At 44.3% G+C, this 18965-nt stretch overlaps 1 protein-coding gene across 2 annotated transcripts in view; it reads right to left on the bottom strand.

The window, feature by feature from the left end:
• Window positions 1-17493, bottom strand: part of c5h1orf210 (chromosome 5 C1orf210 homolog) — a 50415-nt gene extending 32922 nt beyond the window's left edge. For both annotated transcript variants that reach the window (XM_069939027.1, XM_069939026.1), the window contains exons 1-2: window positions 17017-17493; window positions 1969-2070 (exon numbers count right to left, since the gene is read on the bottom strand). The gene's annotated coding sequence lies outside the window, so the exon portion shown is untranslated. The remainder of the gene's footprint in view (window positions 1-1968; window positions 2071-17016) is intronic.
• Window positions 17494-18965: the final 1472 nt, after the last annotated feature.

The following is an 18965-nucleotide window of genomic DNA, read 5'->3' as shown; positions in this document are numbered from 1 at the left end:
TCAAGAACCTCACACGTGCTCATATCAGATAATGCCAGACAGTTTACAAGCCAGTGACTCAAGGTCTATGCCATACAGTGGGACTTTACTCAACGTCACCAGCAGTAAAGAGTATCCCCAATCTAATGGGTTAGCTGAAAGAGCCGTCTGCAGCGCCAAGCATCTCCTGGAGAAATCTCACAGAGATAGAACTGTTTTCCTCAGCCTCTTAAATCTCAGAAACATGAACGTTAGGGTCTCCTCCACAAAGACTAAGGTCAAGGCAAACATGCACTACTCTCAGTGTCTCAAGGAAGCTACTTAAACTTCTTATGCATAAGCCATAAGAGGTAAAATCCCAGGTTCTCAATAAGAGACTGTCACAAAAGTTGCGCAATGACAGGTCAAGCCAACTACTTCAGCTTTTAATGGAAGGACAGGTCATCAGGCTGCAGTCCCCACAAGGGTTACAACCAGACAGGCATGGTAAAGGAGAGTTGCAAGGAGCCCAGATCTTATCTTGTTCACTCAGAAGGAAAACTGTACAGGAGGAAACACCAACACTTTCTACCTGTAGCCAAGCCTGCGCCAGCGCAGCCCACTCTAAGTGACACAGACTATCAGGATCCTGGACCTGGATCAAAAGACTACAACACTCCCACAAGAGTAGGTCCAAAGAGGAGTGGCTTCAGATTGAGATGCCTCCAACTGAGCCACCCTCAAATACAACTGAAAATCTGTATAGAACACGCTCAGGACATATTAATAAGCCAAATCCCAAATATAGAAACCGAATTGTATTTTACAGTGTATATATTTGTTTGGCTATAGTATTTGATATTCATATTGTTTACATGTAGCAGAGTGTTTTCTTATTTTTCTCACCTAATATGTTTGCTGTTTCAGTTACTGAATGTGTCTGCTAAATATTGGTCATTCTATGACACTTTGTAAGCACTGAAGTTTCACAAGGTAATTTTGTCATGGTATGGAGCATGAGCTAAGGAAAGGGGATGTAGATCAGTCATTGTGTTCATATCCTGTATATCTGCGTTCCGGGGGATTCTTTATGCCGGTGCACTCCAGTGACCATATTCTGTCACTTTCCATCCTTGATGTATATAGTTAATAAACTAGATTTGAAGTTAATCTACTTGCTTTCATTTATCTAAACTCGCAACAATTGCTACAATTTTTAACTTCCTCAGAGCCTTACCACTTCTATCCAGCTCAGTGGGACTACAGTCACTTTGCTATATAAAGAATGCTGTTTGACCTGCTGAGTTTCTCTGGCATTGTGTTTTATTTCGATCACGGCGTCTGCAGACTTTCGTGTTTCACTCCATCCTACAATCTCCAGCGCAACACACAATCTGCTGGAGGATCTCAGCAGGTCAAGCAGAATCAGTGAGAGAAAAAACAAAGAATCGCTAACATTGCTGGCCAGAACTCTTCATCAGGAATGAGAGTGGAGAGGGAAGATAGCTGGTATAATGAGGACATGGTGGAAGGGCTTGTGGGGGATTGGTAAAGCAGGGAGAGGTGAAGGAAGATGGACAAAGGCAGTTGACTAGCAATTGCCAGATAAAGGGAGAGAGAGGCATGAGAACCAAAGGGGGTTAGTTAAAGAAAGATGAATTTTCCAGGGTGGGGTGGGTGATAGGTAGTTCAGTTTACCAGTCTTTGGAAGAGAATCACATGCCGTGGAATCCCAGCCAAAAGTACTCTGTGTTCTGAATAATATGTCACTTCTCTGACTTTCATTCCCATGATGTCCCTTAGTAGCGACTTCCAAAAACACAATGGGGCAAATCTTTCTGGCTGGAATCAATGGTTCTGAATGAAACCACCAGTGTTTAGCCATTGAAATTTCAGCTAGGTCATGAACTTTCATACAGGAGCTGTTAAACCTGAATATTTAATATTTATTGAAGGCCAAATTTTTCGCCATGTTAGTTGTTGAACTCCACATGGAGTCAAGGGGCTTACCCTTGTCTTACTGGAATACTCCAGTGTGATGTTGGGAATTCACCTTCTTCCTATGCCCCTTCAGATCTGTACAGGTTCTAAAATCACACTGGGACTCCCAGTCTATAGGTCAGGAGAAAAAAAAGGGAAGTTAAGTAACTTTTAAGAAAAATACAATGAACGAAAGTAATTTAATTATTTTGATATGTTTTGTGTGTTTAATTGATTTTTAATATTCATTTATTTTAATCATTTATTTCAACTTTAATTGTTTTTGTTCTGCGTTTTTAAAATTCTTGACAGCTGTAGCAGAGGACATACTTCCTTGGTTTTGTCTCGGTTGAAGATAACAGGGATCTGAAGCCTGGGCCTCCACACCACATTCAGGGTTTTCCCAGGGGCTCCAGTTTCCTCTCGAAACGTACGGGGTTATTGGTTAATTTGCGTGTAATTGGGTGACGTGAATGTAAATGGCTGGAATCGGCTTCGACTGTGCTGTAAATTTTAAAAAATAATTTTTCAAACTTTGAAGATGAATTTCCAACTGTGTAAGGAGAGCCTACATTTATGTTTGCATGTTTGTTTGACTCTGTCCTTGTTGACTCTTGATACCATTATCTGTGAATCTAAATATGAATATTTTCATATATAATGTCAGAATGCAATGATATTAAGTGTTTGTTGCAGTTATATTGCCATGATGTCAATGGTCATAATGATAATGTGAATATTTGAAACAACACATTAAACCACCACTGTTAGTTCCACATAATAAGATACATAAACAACACTGATATCATAGTTCGCTATTTGTGTTGTATTATAAATGTTGACAATATAACTCTGATGTAATCCATTTCAAACTGATTATGAACATTTTCAGTCATATTACAATTCAAAGCAAATAAAGTTGTTAACTCATTAAATCTAAGTGTTGTCCATAATTTGGCTTTGATTCAAAGATGGTGTTGTTTTTGGTAGAAAATGTGCTTCTGCAGAACTCAAGTTACTTTCCTGTCTATTCTTTAGAAAATAGCGTTTGGTGGTGTTCACAAGGTGATAGACCCATTGTATAAACACAGTCCCAATGTGGAAAGTGGCCAAACAAATACTTAAATATTATTTCAGCAAGTTGGATCTTAAAGTTGTCTGGAGTCAGAGCCAGAACCTCCAGTGTCCAACTTGTAAACAAACAATTTCTAGGCGAGGGGAGGGCAAGTGGAATGCATGCATTGTTCTACAAAAACAATGAGTAATATAAATTTGGCACTTCCTCCTGTGAAACTTTGCCATTGAAGTCATTATTATTAAATAAGATTCTAAGCTTAGGAGCCATTTGAAAAATCCATCAGTGAGACAGCAATTTGCACTTCCTGACTGTTAATCTTTGAGTGTTCGTTAATTTCATGGAGGAATCAATGGCTGCATTTCATGAATTCAGATCATAGTAATTTAGTGTGAGCCTCAACTTTCACGGATCCATTCAGGGTATACGTTTGTGTCAATCATCGACATCCCTCCACGCCCAGGACTTCATATAAACCATATACCCATATAACCATATAACCATATACCCATATAACCATATACCCATATAACCATATAACGATATACCCATATAACCATATAACCATATACCCATATAACTATATAACCATATACCCATATAACCATATACCCATATACCCATGTAACCATATACCCATATAACCATGTAACCATATAACCATATAAACATATACACATATAACCATATACCCATATACCCATATAACCATATACCCATATAACCATATAAACATATACCCATATAACCATATACCCATATACCCATATAACCATATACCCATATAACCATATAACCATATACCCATATACGAATATACCCATATACCCATATAACCATATTCCCATATACCCATATAACCATATACCTATATAACCATATAACCATATAACCATATACCCATATAACCATATAACCGTATACCCATATAACCATATACCCATATAACCATATACCCATATAACCGTATACCCATATAACCATATACCCATATACCCATATAACCATATACCCATATAACCATATAAACATATACCCATATAACCATATACCCATATACCCATATAACCATATACCCATATAACCATATAACCATATACCCATATACGAATATACCCATATACCCATATAACCATATTCCCATATACCCATATAACCATATACCTATATAACCATATAACCATATAACCATATACCCATATAACCATATAACCGTATACCCATATAACCATATACCCATATAACCATATACCCATATAACCGTATACCCATATAACCATATAACCATATACCCATATACCCATATAACCATATTCCCATATAACCATATACCCATATACCCATATACGAATATACCCATATACCCATATAACCATATTCCCATATAACCATATACCCATATAACTATATAACCATATACCCATATAACCATATACACATATAACCATATACCCATATACCCATATAACCATATACCCATATAACCATATAAACATATACCCATATAACTATATACCCATATACCCATATAACCATATACCCATATAACCATATAACCATATACCCATATACGAATATACCCATATACCCATATAACCATATTCCCATATACCCATATAACCATATACCTATATAACCATATAACCATATAACCATATACCCATATAACCATATAACCGTATACCCATATAACCATATACCCATATAACCATATACCCATATAACCGTATACCCATATAACCATATAACCATATACCCATATACCCATATAACCATATTCCCATATACCCATATACCCATATACGAATATACCCATATACCCATATAACCATATTCCCATATAACCATATACCCATATAACCATATAACCATATAACCATATACCCATATAACCATATAACCGTATACCCATATACCCATATACCCATATAACCATATTCCCATATAACCATATACCCATATACCCATATACGAATATACCCATATACCCATATAACCATATTCCCATATAACCATATACCCATATAACCATATAACCATATACCCATATAACCGTATACCCATATAACCATATAACCATATACCCATATACCCATATAACCATATTCCCATATAACCATATACCCATATACCCATATACGAATATACCCATATACCCATATAACCATATTCCCATATAACCATATACCCATATAACCATATAACCATATAACCATATAACCATATAACCATATACCCATATAACCATATAACCGTATACCCATATACCCATATACCCATATAACAGACATGTCAAACTCTGGCCCGCGGGCCAAATTTGGCCCGCGATATAATTATATTTGGCCCGCAATATCATATCAAAAATGTATTAGAGGTGGCCCGCTGGCCGCCGCGCCAGTATAGCGCGTGCACAGTAAATGCTGTGTCCCAGGGTGAGAGAGAGAGAGAAAAATCCTGGTCCTTGAAAAGTAGTGGTGGGTGGTCTTATAAACACGCAGTCGTGTCCCCCCGCCCACCCCCCCCCCGCACCGTTGCGTGGCCTGGCTGTTGTCAGGGGAAGCCATGGCCGTTTCCCAGCGCCTGGTACCCCAGTGGCACAGCGTTTCTTGGAGCTGCAGATGGAGTCGGGACGCCGGAGGGAAGATATGGGCTCTCTGCCGGGCGATGGGGGCGCTGGCCGCCGGCCGCCCTGCGCCTTCCCACCGGACCAGCGGTGGGTGCCCGGAGTACACATGGAGAGCGAGGCTGGTCGGGCAGGTAGGGTGGAACCCCCTGCCAATCTCGGGAGTGGCGTGGGCTGGATCGGGATAAGCCACGCTCACCTGCTCCTCCACCGCTGACCGGGATCCCAACGCGGTCCTGAGCGCGGAGACTGCCCTGGAAATGTCCTGGGACACCAGCACGGAAAGAAAAGGGGGTCCGGGAGAAACTCAGCAGGTCAAGGGGGGTCCGGGAGAAACTCAGCAGGTCAAGGGAGGTCCGGGAGAAACTCAGCAGGTCAAGGGGGGTCCGGGAGAAACTCAGCAGGTCAAAGGGGGATCCGGGAGAAACTCAGCAGGTCAAAGGGGGATCCAGGAGAAACTCAGCAGGTCAAAGGGGGGTCCGAGAGAGACTCAGCAGGTCAAGGGGGAAGGGTCCAGGAGAAACTCAGAAGGTCAAGGGGAGGGGGTCTGGGAGAAACTCAGCAGGTCAAGGGGTGTCTGGGAGAAACTCAGCAGGTCAAGGGAGGTCCGGGAGAAACTCAGCAGGTCAAGGGAGGTCCGGGTGAAACTCAGCAGGTTAAAGGGGGATCCAGGAGGAACTCAGCAGGACAAGGGAGGTCCGGGAGAAACTCAGCAGGTCAAGGGGGGTCTGGCAGAAACTCAGCAGGTCAAGGGGGGTCCGACAGAAACTCAGGGGGGGCCTGACCTCGCCAGGACCGTTGCCCACTCCCTCTCCCTGCCGCATGCCGACCCACGACTCACGGTGACGGGGCCGCTGAACCGCCGAGATGCCGCCCTGCAGCAAGAGCCGATGCACCCGCACTGTCGTTGTCCAACCCGATCGCCCGCAAACCCTGCCCTCCCGCACACAGGCCTGAGTAAGTATTATGAACTTTAATCTCAGGACAAAATGATCTTGCAATAGTTTCATCTCACAATGATAAATATATTCCTGGTTAAAAATGGTCCTGCACCTGGATACAAGCTCATTAGGCATAAAACTTGAAAAGTGTGTAAATCAAAGGATATCTGTACCAATGGGAAAAGGGCATGGCAAATAACCCTGCTAGAGTTCATGCCCACAATCAGTCACCCGTTTGATTGTTTCAGGAATCATGTTATTCTCCCACATTCTCAATAGCCCTCAGATTTTACTATTCGACAGCACACTAGCAACATTTGACAAATCCTCTATAGAGAAATATTATTTATTGAATATTTTATTTCTCATTTGTTAATGCTTCTGGAAAGAGTTTATCCAAAACTATTATTAAACATTTATTTTAATAAGAAGAAGTTTAACATTACATATGTTGAAAGAAGAGAAAACATGCAGATGTTGTTGAAAATTTTCAATAAATATTTAGTTCGGCCCAGACTTAGTCCAAGTTTTTAATTTTGGCCCTCCGTGAATTTGAGTTTGACATCCTTGCCATATAATCATATAACCATATAACCATATACCCATATAACCATATAACCATATAACCATATACCCATATAACCATATACCCATATAACCATATAACCATATACCCATATAACCATATAACCATATTACCATATACCCATATAACCATATAACCATATAACCGTATACCCATATAAACCATATACCCATATAACCATATAACCATATAACCATGTGAACCATATACCCATATAACCATATAACCATGTACCCATGTACCCATGTACCCATATACCCATATAACCATATACCCATATACCCATATAACCATATACCCATATACCCATATAACTATACAACCATATACCCATATAACCATATACCCATATAACCATATAAACATATAACCATATACCCATATAACCATTTAACCATATTACCATATACCATATAAACATATAACCATATAAACCATATACCCATATATCCATATAACCATATAACCATATAACCATATACCCATATACCCATATACGAATATACCCATATACCCATATAACCATATTCCCATATAACCATATAACCATTTAACCATATTACCATATACCCATATAACCATATAACCATATAAACCATATACCCATATGACCATATAACCATATAAACCATATACCCATATAACCATATAACCATATACCCATATAACCATATAACAATATAACCATATAACCATATACCCATATAAACCATATACCCATATAACCATATAATCATATAAACCATATAACCATATAACCACATAACCATATAACCATATAACCATATAACCTTATAAACCATATACCCATATACCCATATAACCATATAACCATAGGGCCAGTTCGGCCCTACTAGTCCATGCCGTAGCAAATCCCCACCCTCCTATTCCCACTGACCAGCACCCGGTCCATATCCCTCTAGTCCCCTCCTATCCACGTAACGATCCAGTCTTTCCTTAAATGTACCTGTCACCTATGGGGATTGTAGATGCCAAATATGCAAGTTTTCTAGTTGCTTGAGACTCATCCTTACAATACCAAACTAAAAGACCAGCATTAAGAATAAGCAGTTTAAAAGACAAAAGGCAGTGCAAAACGTAAAGTAATTTGAAAAAAAGTCAGTATTCTAGTCCTTTATTACCATATGTTTTGGTGTATAAGTTGACCAGCATATAAGTTGACCTTTATTTTTCAGCCTCATTTTAGGACTTTTATGGTATATCCGGCATATAGGTCAACCCAAATTTCTGGATGCCTGAGTTGGCCCATTGACCCCCAAAGCTTGCGATGCCTGAGATAGGCAATTGACCAGCGTATACGTCAACCCCAAAAGATCGTGTGAGTTGATCTACTGGGCATTGGCTGGAGGTGATTCCTAGCATGGAGGGTCCATCAACACAACGCAGCAGGTGATGAAAATATGAAGTGAGTTTTAAGTTAAAAATGATAGAACTGGCTGCTGTGAGAAAATTTGATGGACATGAGAAGTTGGTAAGAGATTGGAGGAAGAAAGAAGAGACTCTAAGAAAAATATCTGAAAGGCAATATTTGTTGAGAAAAGGAATCATTCGTTGCCCAGAGTTGGAAAATCATGTTGCAGAATGGGTACGTGAACAGAGGTAAGATTGCTACATAGTCACGCAAAATAAAATAACATTTTCACTGCGGTGGGCAAAGTTGCACCCAGACCCAGTGATGATATTGAAAATTGCACAGAAACAACCAAAAGATCTTGATCATAAAGTTGTAAGTTTTCACCAGTTTATTATATGGAACCAGCAGAAACACCAGTTTGCATTGGCAAATATCAGAAACATGGAAGAAACCCCCATGAATTTTGACATGATAGGCAATAGAACAGTGGAATGTAAAGGTGTGAAAACTGTGCAATCCAGAGGTTCAGGCCATGAAAGGAAGAGGTTTACTGTGGTGTTATCGTGCATGGCTGATGAGACAAAGTTAAGACCTGTGGTAATCTTCAACACAGTGTGAGGGTGAACTGACTTTAGTATTTGAATTCCTTGCGATGGCTGCGATCAACCCAGAGGGTCTGCATTTACTGCCCTTCTGGGCAAACCATCCAAGGAATTGGCTGCAATTGGCCAAGTCCCAGTTCTATATCAAAGGCATTGTCTCAGAGGACACCAAGTTCTGGCACATCATCAGCGCTCTGGATTCCGTCACTGCAGCCAACATAAGCTCCTTCGTGGAGAACCATCCCATTGAGCGTAAGTACGAACCATTCTGGCAGTTCTTCCTCGATTCCCTGGAACTCAGCCAGCATGATCACACTATTCTCCTCTTAAATATGTAAGGCCTGGGCCATAGAAACCCCACAGAGGTCATGCACAAAATGGTGGCCCTAGCAGACAGTCACACAAACTGTTTCCTTTTCGAAGCCCTATTCCTCTCCAAGCTGCCGGTACACGTTTCCACATCAGTTTCCTACATGGATTTCAGTGCCCCACACCTGGTAGCCAAGGAAGCAGACAGACTTTTCCATACCTTGTAATAGAGCTCGATCCACATTCACCCCTTTTGCGCTGTCGGTGCCGCCACTTCAGCACCTCCGCCGGGCCCCCCAGCAGTAGCTGCGGCCCAACCACCATGCAATGAGCACCCAGACAAACAGAATATCATCCAGACCCACAATCGCCTCCACCTCAGGGGGGCTCGACGTCACTCAGCTGGCCAAGGACCAAACTGAGGATGCAGACAACCAGACCTACTGGACTGCCATCACCAGCCTGAAGTTCAGCAATTTCTGCCCCTCTCCGGGAGCCCGTCCTTACTGTGCGACGTATCTACAGGTTTCTCCAGACCCATCCAACCCATGACCTGGCAACGGCAGAATGTTCGACCAAACCCACAGCCTGTCCTACCCCTCCATAAAGTCCACAATCTGCCTGTTGTCTGACAAGTTTGTGTGGCATGGCATCCACCATGACATGACCCTGTGGGCTAAAACTTGTTTGCAGTGTCAATGCACCAAAGTGCACAGATACACCAAGGACCCACTCCAGACTTTCGAGCTGGTGCAGCGCCGATTTGAGCACGTGCATGTGGACATCATCGGCCCACTCCCTGTGAGCCAAGGTATGCAGTATCTGCTCACAATAATCAACCATTTTACCCATTGGCAGGAAGTCATACCCCTACCCACATTCAGCACAGAGTCTTGGCCAGAGCCTTCTTGTCCACTTGGGTCGCACGTTTTGGAGTTCCGACCCATGTCACCTCGGACTGAGGGGCCCACTTCACTTCCTCGTTCTGGGCTGACCTAACTAAGTTCTGTGGCAGCCACTTGCATCACACCATGGCCTATCATTCTTAGGCAAATAGCCTGGTTGAGCGTTTCCACCACCACCTGAAGGCAGCCTAAAAAGCATGACTACAAGGCCCAAATTGGATGGACGAACTCCCATGTGTGCTCTTACGCATCTGCGCAGCACTAAAGAAAAACCTACCAGCCTCGTCCACTGAGATGGTGCATGGTTTCCCATTTACTATTCCTGGGGACATTCATTTCAACATCCCCCCGCCACCCCGGCCCACAGCTTAGTGCCCTAGATGTCCTCCAACTATTGAGTGTCCAAGCTTACCTGCCACCTTCCCAACATGGCTCTCCACCCTGCCACAACCCCACAGACCTACAGACTACCAACTACGTTTTCATGTGGAGAGTACAGCAAGGAACACCCCTGCATTGCCCCTACGAAGGGCAATTCTAGGTGTTGCAGTAGGGCGGTGTCGTTTTTACACTGGACTTTTGCAGGCGACAGGTTCACGATCATCCGCCTCAAGGCAGCGCATCTGGACTCAGGCCAGACCCCTATATCAGACGTAGGTGCTGCCTGGCAAAAAATTATTTGGTAACCTACTCAGAGGGCAGCAGCAATTCTGGGGGAGGAGGGGGTATAGTGGCCCAAGCGACCGCATGGTTAGACTGGACGAATCGCCGCCCCAGTCGTCCGACTCAAAATGGCACAGATCCCCCTTCACTCCCGAGAAGCCCTCAGTTAATGACACATGTTGCCCAGGGGACATCACCATTTCCGGGTAGCGCACCACCGGTCAAGGAGTGGCGCTGCGATGTGCTAAGATCACTACTGGAAGCTGGCGCACACATCACCGGAAGCGGGTGTTTCCCTGCACGCAGTGAGAGGAATTCAAACACTAAAGTCAGTTACTAGTTCACCCTTGCACCATGTTGACGTCTCTTGATTCCGTAGCGCTGCCTTAGCAGACGGTACAGCATATTATTTCTCCCCTCCATTTCCTGAAACTTTATGCTCATGGTTAACCACTTTCCTATCCTTGAACATTGTTAGGCTGGTGGTCATATTCATCCTCAGCAGTCTTCCAAAGGAAAAAGCACCACAATTCACTTCCACCTGCAGGATTTTCTAAAATATTACATCTTGCTTCTCCTATAAAGACAAACAACCTGCAGATGGAAACTCCAATGTATCTCCTGCACATTTTCCAGCCTGGTTTGACCTGCAAACTGCAGGTTTCAAGCCGACACCATCATCACAGTGTCCAGTAAAGTGATGGTCATTGGGCTAAATGACCATTGCCCAGTGGCACTGACGTCTATGATTAGGAAATGCTTTGAGTGGCTGGTAAAGGAGGGCATCAAAGCGCACCTTCCAGCAACATTGGACCCATTCCAATTTTGCTACCATCCAAAACAGTTCACAGATGATGTAATAACCTTGTCCCTCCGCTCAGTCCTGACCCACCTCAAGAACGATGCCTCACATGCCAGGCTGTTGTTCTTGACTTCAGCTTGGCATTCAACACGATCATACCTCGGAGGCTGGTGGATAAACTCTCCTCGCAAGGACTCAACACCCCTCTCTGCAATTGGATTCTGGACTTCTTGATGGAAAGTCACAGTTTGTCTGGGTTGGCAACAAAATCTCAAGCCCCATCATGCTGAGCGCTGGCGCCCCTCAGGGCTGTGTGCTCGGGCCACTACTGTTCACACTGCTGCCTCAAGACTTCACTCCCAGACTTAAAAGCCCACAGAATCATCAAATTCATGAATGATGCAACAGTAGTTGGACTCAACAGCATTTACAGGGAGGACGTTGAAAGCCTTGTAAAATGTGGTGAGAATAACCACCTGAGTCCCAATACAGATAAGGCAGGGGAGATGACTGTTGACTTAAGGAGGACGAAGGGTGACCATTCCCCACTGCACATCAACGGTTCCATCATGGAAAGTGTTGAGAGCACAAAGTTCTTTTGCATCCAATATTAGGGGTGATCTACCCTGGTCTCACAACATCTCCTTATGAGACAGGAAGGCATAGAAATACCTACACTTACTTAGGAGGTTAAGGAAGCATTTAAACATTTAAATGCAAATTTAACCTTTATATTTATTTTGATTATTTATGTGATCTTTATGTATTGTGTGTGTTTTGCACATACACCATGTTGGGTTGTATATGTACGAACAGATGGTAATATCTGGAACTTGAACTTGAAACATATTTATCCAGGAGTGTAACCCTCTCTACCAGGTGCTGTCTGCCTTTGAGTGGTGCCATACACCCAGTGAAAGGCATGGGTCATCAACATCATATTAACGTGCTGTAGCCATGCAGCTGATGGCCTGCCTGCCTCACTTTGCTGATATGTATTTACTGTTCTGTGCATAAGAGGCTGGCCAGATGACTCAATCCCCTGTAACCCCTCCCCCTGTGACCTGGCCATAAATGTCGACCTCCCTGCCCCCTTCTATTCATTCGAGCACCTGGAGTCGGGCCAGCTGAAATCAAACGTGCATTAAAGCCTATGGTTCCTCACTCAGCCTTTGGGTGTATCAAAGCGTTACTGAATTTACAGACATTTGCTTCTCAAACTCAGGAACTCAGAACTTTGATCATTCTTACTGCTTAGATGTTTAATTTGTGAAAGGGCAAATGTATTGTTGCTGATTTGATATAAATGGTTCAAAATGACTTCAAAGAACGAACTGCAGGCAAATGTGATGCAGCATTTTAAGGAAGTGAAATGAACTGGGATTCACGGGTAGCGCGTTGTGCTGATGGCTGGCTCTGCCTCCCAGCTCCGCCCCCATCTGCTCACATAAAACGCCTAAACCTTCCGAGGACTCCTGTTGAACCCTAACCTCAGTTATAAGCTAATAAAAGCATTGTTTTCCCTCCAGTGGTGAGAACTTTTATTTGTGCTACAATTTTACTAGCTTTATCCCTAAACGATGGAAGTGCTACTCAAGCCAGGCATTCAGCTGATAGACGCTCTGTCCCCCAACACGGCTGAGGAGTTCACATACTGGCTAGACTGTTTCCAGGCCTACCTGAACACAACCAGAGACGTCTTCCACACCAATGAACTCAGGAGGACCTCACTCGTTTCGAGGGTAGGAATGAAAGGGTATGCAGTCATCAGGGACTGCACTACATAGGATGCTGCCACTGAGGCACTGGAGGCTCGATACCTGAAGTTGCAAAATGAGGCCCTAGCAAGGCACCGACTCACTCTACGTCACCAATGGCCAGGAGAGACCATCAAAGACTACCTGCTGGATCTGTGGATGCTTGCTAAGAAGTGCAGGTACGAAACAGCTACGGGCCACATTAGTGAGGACCAGGACACTCTAGTCGCGGGGGTCCACTCGAGGTACATGAGGCAGCGACTGCTCGAGTTGGGTAAGAAGGACCTGGCTAGCCATGTCAAGCTGGCCAAATTGCTGGAACAGACCAAACTCGAGAACAATGATCTCAAAGCCAGCGAGCTCACTCACCCAGTTGACCTCTTCCAAGGACCGGCTGCTCCCGCTACCCCAGCTCTGACGGCTGGCACTTCCCATGTCAGGGAATGTTTTTTTTCGTGACAAGAGCCAGTGTCTCCGATCTTGTTGCCCTGCTAAAGACTCAGCATGTTCCAGCTGTGGCAGGAAAGAGCAATGGGTGAAGGTTTGCCACGTGAGGGGTAGCCTGGGGAAGTCCGAGCCCTGCATTGCTCCCAGATCCGATTCCAGCCCTAAGTCATCTGCCCCGAATTCTCCCGAACCCATTTGCTGTGCTACACAAAGGGTGGGAGTGAGGAAACAGCACGAAAAGGCTCGTCGGACATCTTCCTACGACTCAAATTCAAAATTTGCGTCATCATCGTCGGAGGAGGAAGGAGGGCTTAGGTCGACTCCATCTTACCCACGCAGGGAAACCCAGGAAGGTGGGGGCCACTCGAGTGAGGAGTATGGAGTCTCCGGGGACCTAGCCTCAAAGGTCCTAGATCAGGACAGACCTCACCAGCTCAGCAACTCCATAGTGACTGTGAGGATAAACGGACATTCTACTAAATGCCTAATCGGCGCAGGCTCTACTAAAAGCTTCATAGACCCACGGAATGTGCAAAAATACAACCGAAAGATATATCCTTCCAATCATCACATATTCCTTGCTTCTCATTTGGATTCTACGTGTGTTCCACAACATTGTATAAGTACATCTGTCATTTGAAACAGGGGAATTCTGTAAATTTTGCTTGTATATACTTGATGAATTATGTCCTCTGGTGTTGTTGGGTCTGGACTTCCTGTGTCACTTTAAAAGCATGACCTTGAAGTATTCTGGTCCCCTTCCCCCGTAATGGTTCAGAATGGAGGGCCCCTAAAATCAGAACCCACATGCAGCCTCTCCACATTGACCCCCACCTCACTTCTGAATCTGTCATCCAGCTGCAAACCTATTGCTACCAAGAGCAGGAGGTACCAAGATTTTATAAAGTCTGAGACACAACGTCTGCTTGATGAAAGTATCATCGAACCTAGCACCAGCCCGTGGAGAGTGGAAGTGGTCAGGGAAATGACCAGATCTTGCCAGGTCTGAGCGGAGTGCAAGCTGCGCTTCTACCGTCCCGCAAAGGCGCATCTGATCAAGTCATCCAGGCCCTTTAAACAGCTCAGCGTCAATTTTAAGGGACCTCTCTCCTCCACAAATGGGAACACCTTCTTCCTCTCTGTCATTGATGAGTACTCCCACTTCCCATTCGCCATTCCATGTCCAGACACGTCCACTTTGTCTATCACAAAGGCCCTAGATTCCATTTTCACCCTGTTCGGGTATCCCAGCTCTATTCATAGAGACCGGGGCTCATCCTTTATGAGTGACGAGCTACGTCAGTACCTGCTGGTGAGGGGCATTGCATCCAGTAGGACTACTAGCTACAACCCCCATGGGAATGGGCAGCTTGAAAAGGAGAATGCCACGGTGTGGAAGGCTGTCAAACTGGCCCTGAAGTCAAAAAGCCTTCCAGACTCATGCTGCCAGGAAATCCTCCCTATAGTGCTACTCCTCATGACCTTCTATTCCATTTCGAAAGGAGGCTGGCATCAGGAACTACACTCCCAACCTGGCTCACCCTCCTGGTCCAGTCCTTCTCAGGAAGCACGTGAGGAGAAGCAAGACCGACCCCCTGGTGAAAAGGATGAAACTGTTCTACGCCAACCCCAATTATGCCCATGTGGAATACCCGGATAGCAGGAAGGACACCGTCTCCATCAGGTACCTGGCACCTGCCAGAACAGAGGTTCAGTTGCCTCAGGGGCCCTGCAAGACATGGAGCTCATTCTTGCCACCCCCAGTCAGGGCCTCAGGGATCCGGTTCAGGAGGAAAGTGCATCCCTCTCCACCATTGAGCTGGAGACCCAGCCTGCCTCTCGCCCCTCACAAGTGGACCAGGACAAGGATCCTTGGTTCTAAAGCACTCCATCAGGATCTCCAGACTCCCGGACGCTTAGATCTGCAAATTTGTAAATAACTGTTTATTTTTCAACTTTTTTCTGAACCCATGTTCTGTCTTCATTCACAGACCCTAAATTCTACAGGAAGGGGTGAATGCAGTGAACTGGGATTCACTGGTAGTGTGTCGTACTGATGGCTGGCCTCACCCTCATCTGCTCACATATAAACCCTGGTTTCTTGCCGAAACCCAGAACCCTTCTGAAGACTACTGTGAGACCCTAGCCATTAGCTATAAACTAATAAAAAACATTTGTTCTCCCCCCAGTCGTGAGATTTTATTCACACTACAGGAAGAATGAGCAGGGTGACCTAATCTCAAGTCTCTAACTGATCATTGATGAAATAGAGTACAATATTACATGAATTATGTCCAGATACAAATGCTCCCAATCCAAAATGTTGGTGGGCCATTTCTCTCCCTGATCCGCATAGTCACTCAACTTCATCTACTGTTGTCTGTGTCTGCATATTCTTTTCCCCATAACATAGAATAACTCTGCCCTGTAATCCAGATGCTTTAGTTTAAAGTGTTCCATATTTAACCCCGTGCTAGGTTCTGACCACCGCCAGTGGGCTGATCTCACCTCAAACCGTGCATCTTGGCGCCTCACAGTTCGGCGGGCAGCAACCTCCTTTGAAGAAGACCGCAGAGCCCACCTCACTGACAAAAGACAAAGGAGGAAAAACCCAACACCCAACCCCAACCCACCAATTTTCCCTTGCAACCGCTGCAACCGTGGCTGCCTGTCCCGCATCGGACTTGTCAGCCACAAACGAGCCTGCAGCTGACGTGGGCATTACCCCTCCATAAATCTTCGTCCGCGAAGCCAAGCCAAAGAAAGCCTGGTGTCATGATCTGTATGACCCTACATGGTTTTGTCACACAGTTACTTTGCCAACTGCTGAGCAAGCTAAACAGTACACCAATTGGACTATTTCTTGGGCTAAGAGGAAGTAACCTTTCCTTCACACATGCTGCTAACACGGTAACTCGGCAGACAGAATAGGAAGGACGACTTCTTTTTCGTGTGGGACCTGTAATGAAATCAAGGAAAGAGGAATTTCTTACCTGCGGACATTAAAACTAAAAGGCTGGTTTCTTCCTGTCGTTTAGTCTCCCCGAATGCAGGAGTGTCTGTAATGGACGAGTGCCTCGGGGCAAAGGTTGCAGTCTTTGATAATCTTTTCTTGGGTGCAATCTATGTGATGTGATTGATCTCTACAAGTTAAATATTGGCTAATCTTTAACCATCCAATCAAATCAAATGCAATTTCTGCCTTTTTGTTAATTTATCATAGGGGCAGAGCAGTGAAAGTAGTCGCACACACACACAAATAAGCAGTAAGAGTTGCTCTCCACCTGGGAGCTGAGAACGCTGAAGAAAATAATGCTTATTTTTAAATGCCAGCAGGCTCCAAGGTTTATTTGTGTGCATTGGCAGCTGATTTATACCTACTAGCAACACTTCCTGTAAATGTATTCATTCTGGCAAGTCAAATGTTAAAGGCACAACACGAAACATCATGGAGATACAGTTTCCCATTTTCTAGGACTAGTTAGGCAAGTATGGGTGGATATTATATTGCTTCAGAGGAATATTATTGCAAAACATTTCTCACTGTTATCTACAGTCAGGCGGCAAGATACTGCAAATGCAGCATTAACACTTGAAGTTGCCAAAGAGTGGTTTCCACATGAAGTGAAAGGTCAACATTTCCATCTGGCCTGAGCCCTTTGCTGGGAATCTGGAAAAACAGGCAGAGTGAAAAGGTGGGGGGAAGAGGAGGGGAGAGAGAAAATGGAAGGGGGAGGAGTGCAGGTATACAGAGGTAATAGGTGGGCGTGTCGAAGTGAAAGAGGCTGAGAGGTGATGGGGAGAGTGTAGAGGGTTAAGAGGTGTAGCTCTCTGATAGGAGAAGGAAGGGAAAGGGTGGGAAGCAGGAGGAGAGGAGACAGAAGGCAAGGGAAAGAGAGAGAGACTGGGGAGGGGTTAATGGAAATTGCATGAGTCAATACTGCTGAGACCGAATATAAATAAGTAAACCCGTTCCTCCAGTTTATCAGTAACCTTCATTTGGCAGTACATGATGCCATGGACAGACATGTTAGTGTGGGAATGGCGTGTGGAATTAAAATAGTTGGCCTCTGGGTGGTTACTGGAGAGAGGATACCTTGTATTCCATCTTGCAGTCTCAAACACTAGTTATTGATATTTCTGCTTGCAGTGAACTGGGATTCACTGCTAGTGCGTTGTGCTGATGGCTGGCCCCACCTCCCGGCTCCATCCCCATCTGCTCACATATGGTTTCCCACTTAAACCCAGAACCCTTCCAAAGATACTGTAAAACCCTACCCAAAGTTATAGGCTAATAAAAGGTGTTTGTTCTCCCTCCAGTTGTGAGAGCTTTTATTCGCGCTACACTTCTGTAGTTAGTTGACCAAAACTCCACATAATACTCCAAATTTGGCCTCACGAATATCTTATACAACTTTCACCATAACATCCCAACACCTGAACTCAATACTTTGGTTTATGAAGGCAAAATGTTTCTCTTTTCTGAAAATCCATACTCAAACCTGTAGGGGTATAAGTTAACTGGGTGAAAATTGGGTGTCACGGATTCATGGGCAGACATGGCCTGTTCCCGTCCTGTATGTCTAAAAAAATGGGCCTAAAGCTTTCTTGAAAACCAATCTATCTGTGACATAATTTTCAAGGAATTCTATGTCTATGCTCCCAGATACCACACTCCCAGTGCCCTACCCATTTACTGTGTAAATCCTACCCTCGTTTATTCTCACAGCTGTCCGCACTAAATTCCATCTGCAATTTTACAGCCCATTTTCCAGGCCTACTCCTGCTCTTATTTCTTGCGTTTTTACGTCCTTAAACCGTGTAGCGCTATCAATTAGACCCGACAGACCAGAAGTTGAGATTCATAATCGCTATAAACTTACAGTAATAGCTTGCATGCTGTTGGCCCAATTCCAAGGCAGTACTGAGGGAGGGGATTGGG

Source organism: Narcine bancroftii, chromosome 5 (assembly GCF_036971445.1).
Source record: "Narcine bancroftii isolate sNarBan1 chromosome 5, sNarBan1.hap1, whole genome shotgun sequence".
NCBI classification, from domain to species: Eukaryota; Metazoa; Chordata; class Chondrichthyes; order Torpediniformes; family Narcinidae; genus Narcine; species Narcine bancroftii.
The sequence above is the reverse complement of the archived record's forward strand: the minus strand, read 5'-3'. Positions and strand labels throughout refer to the sequence as shown.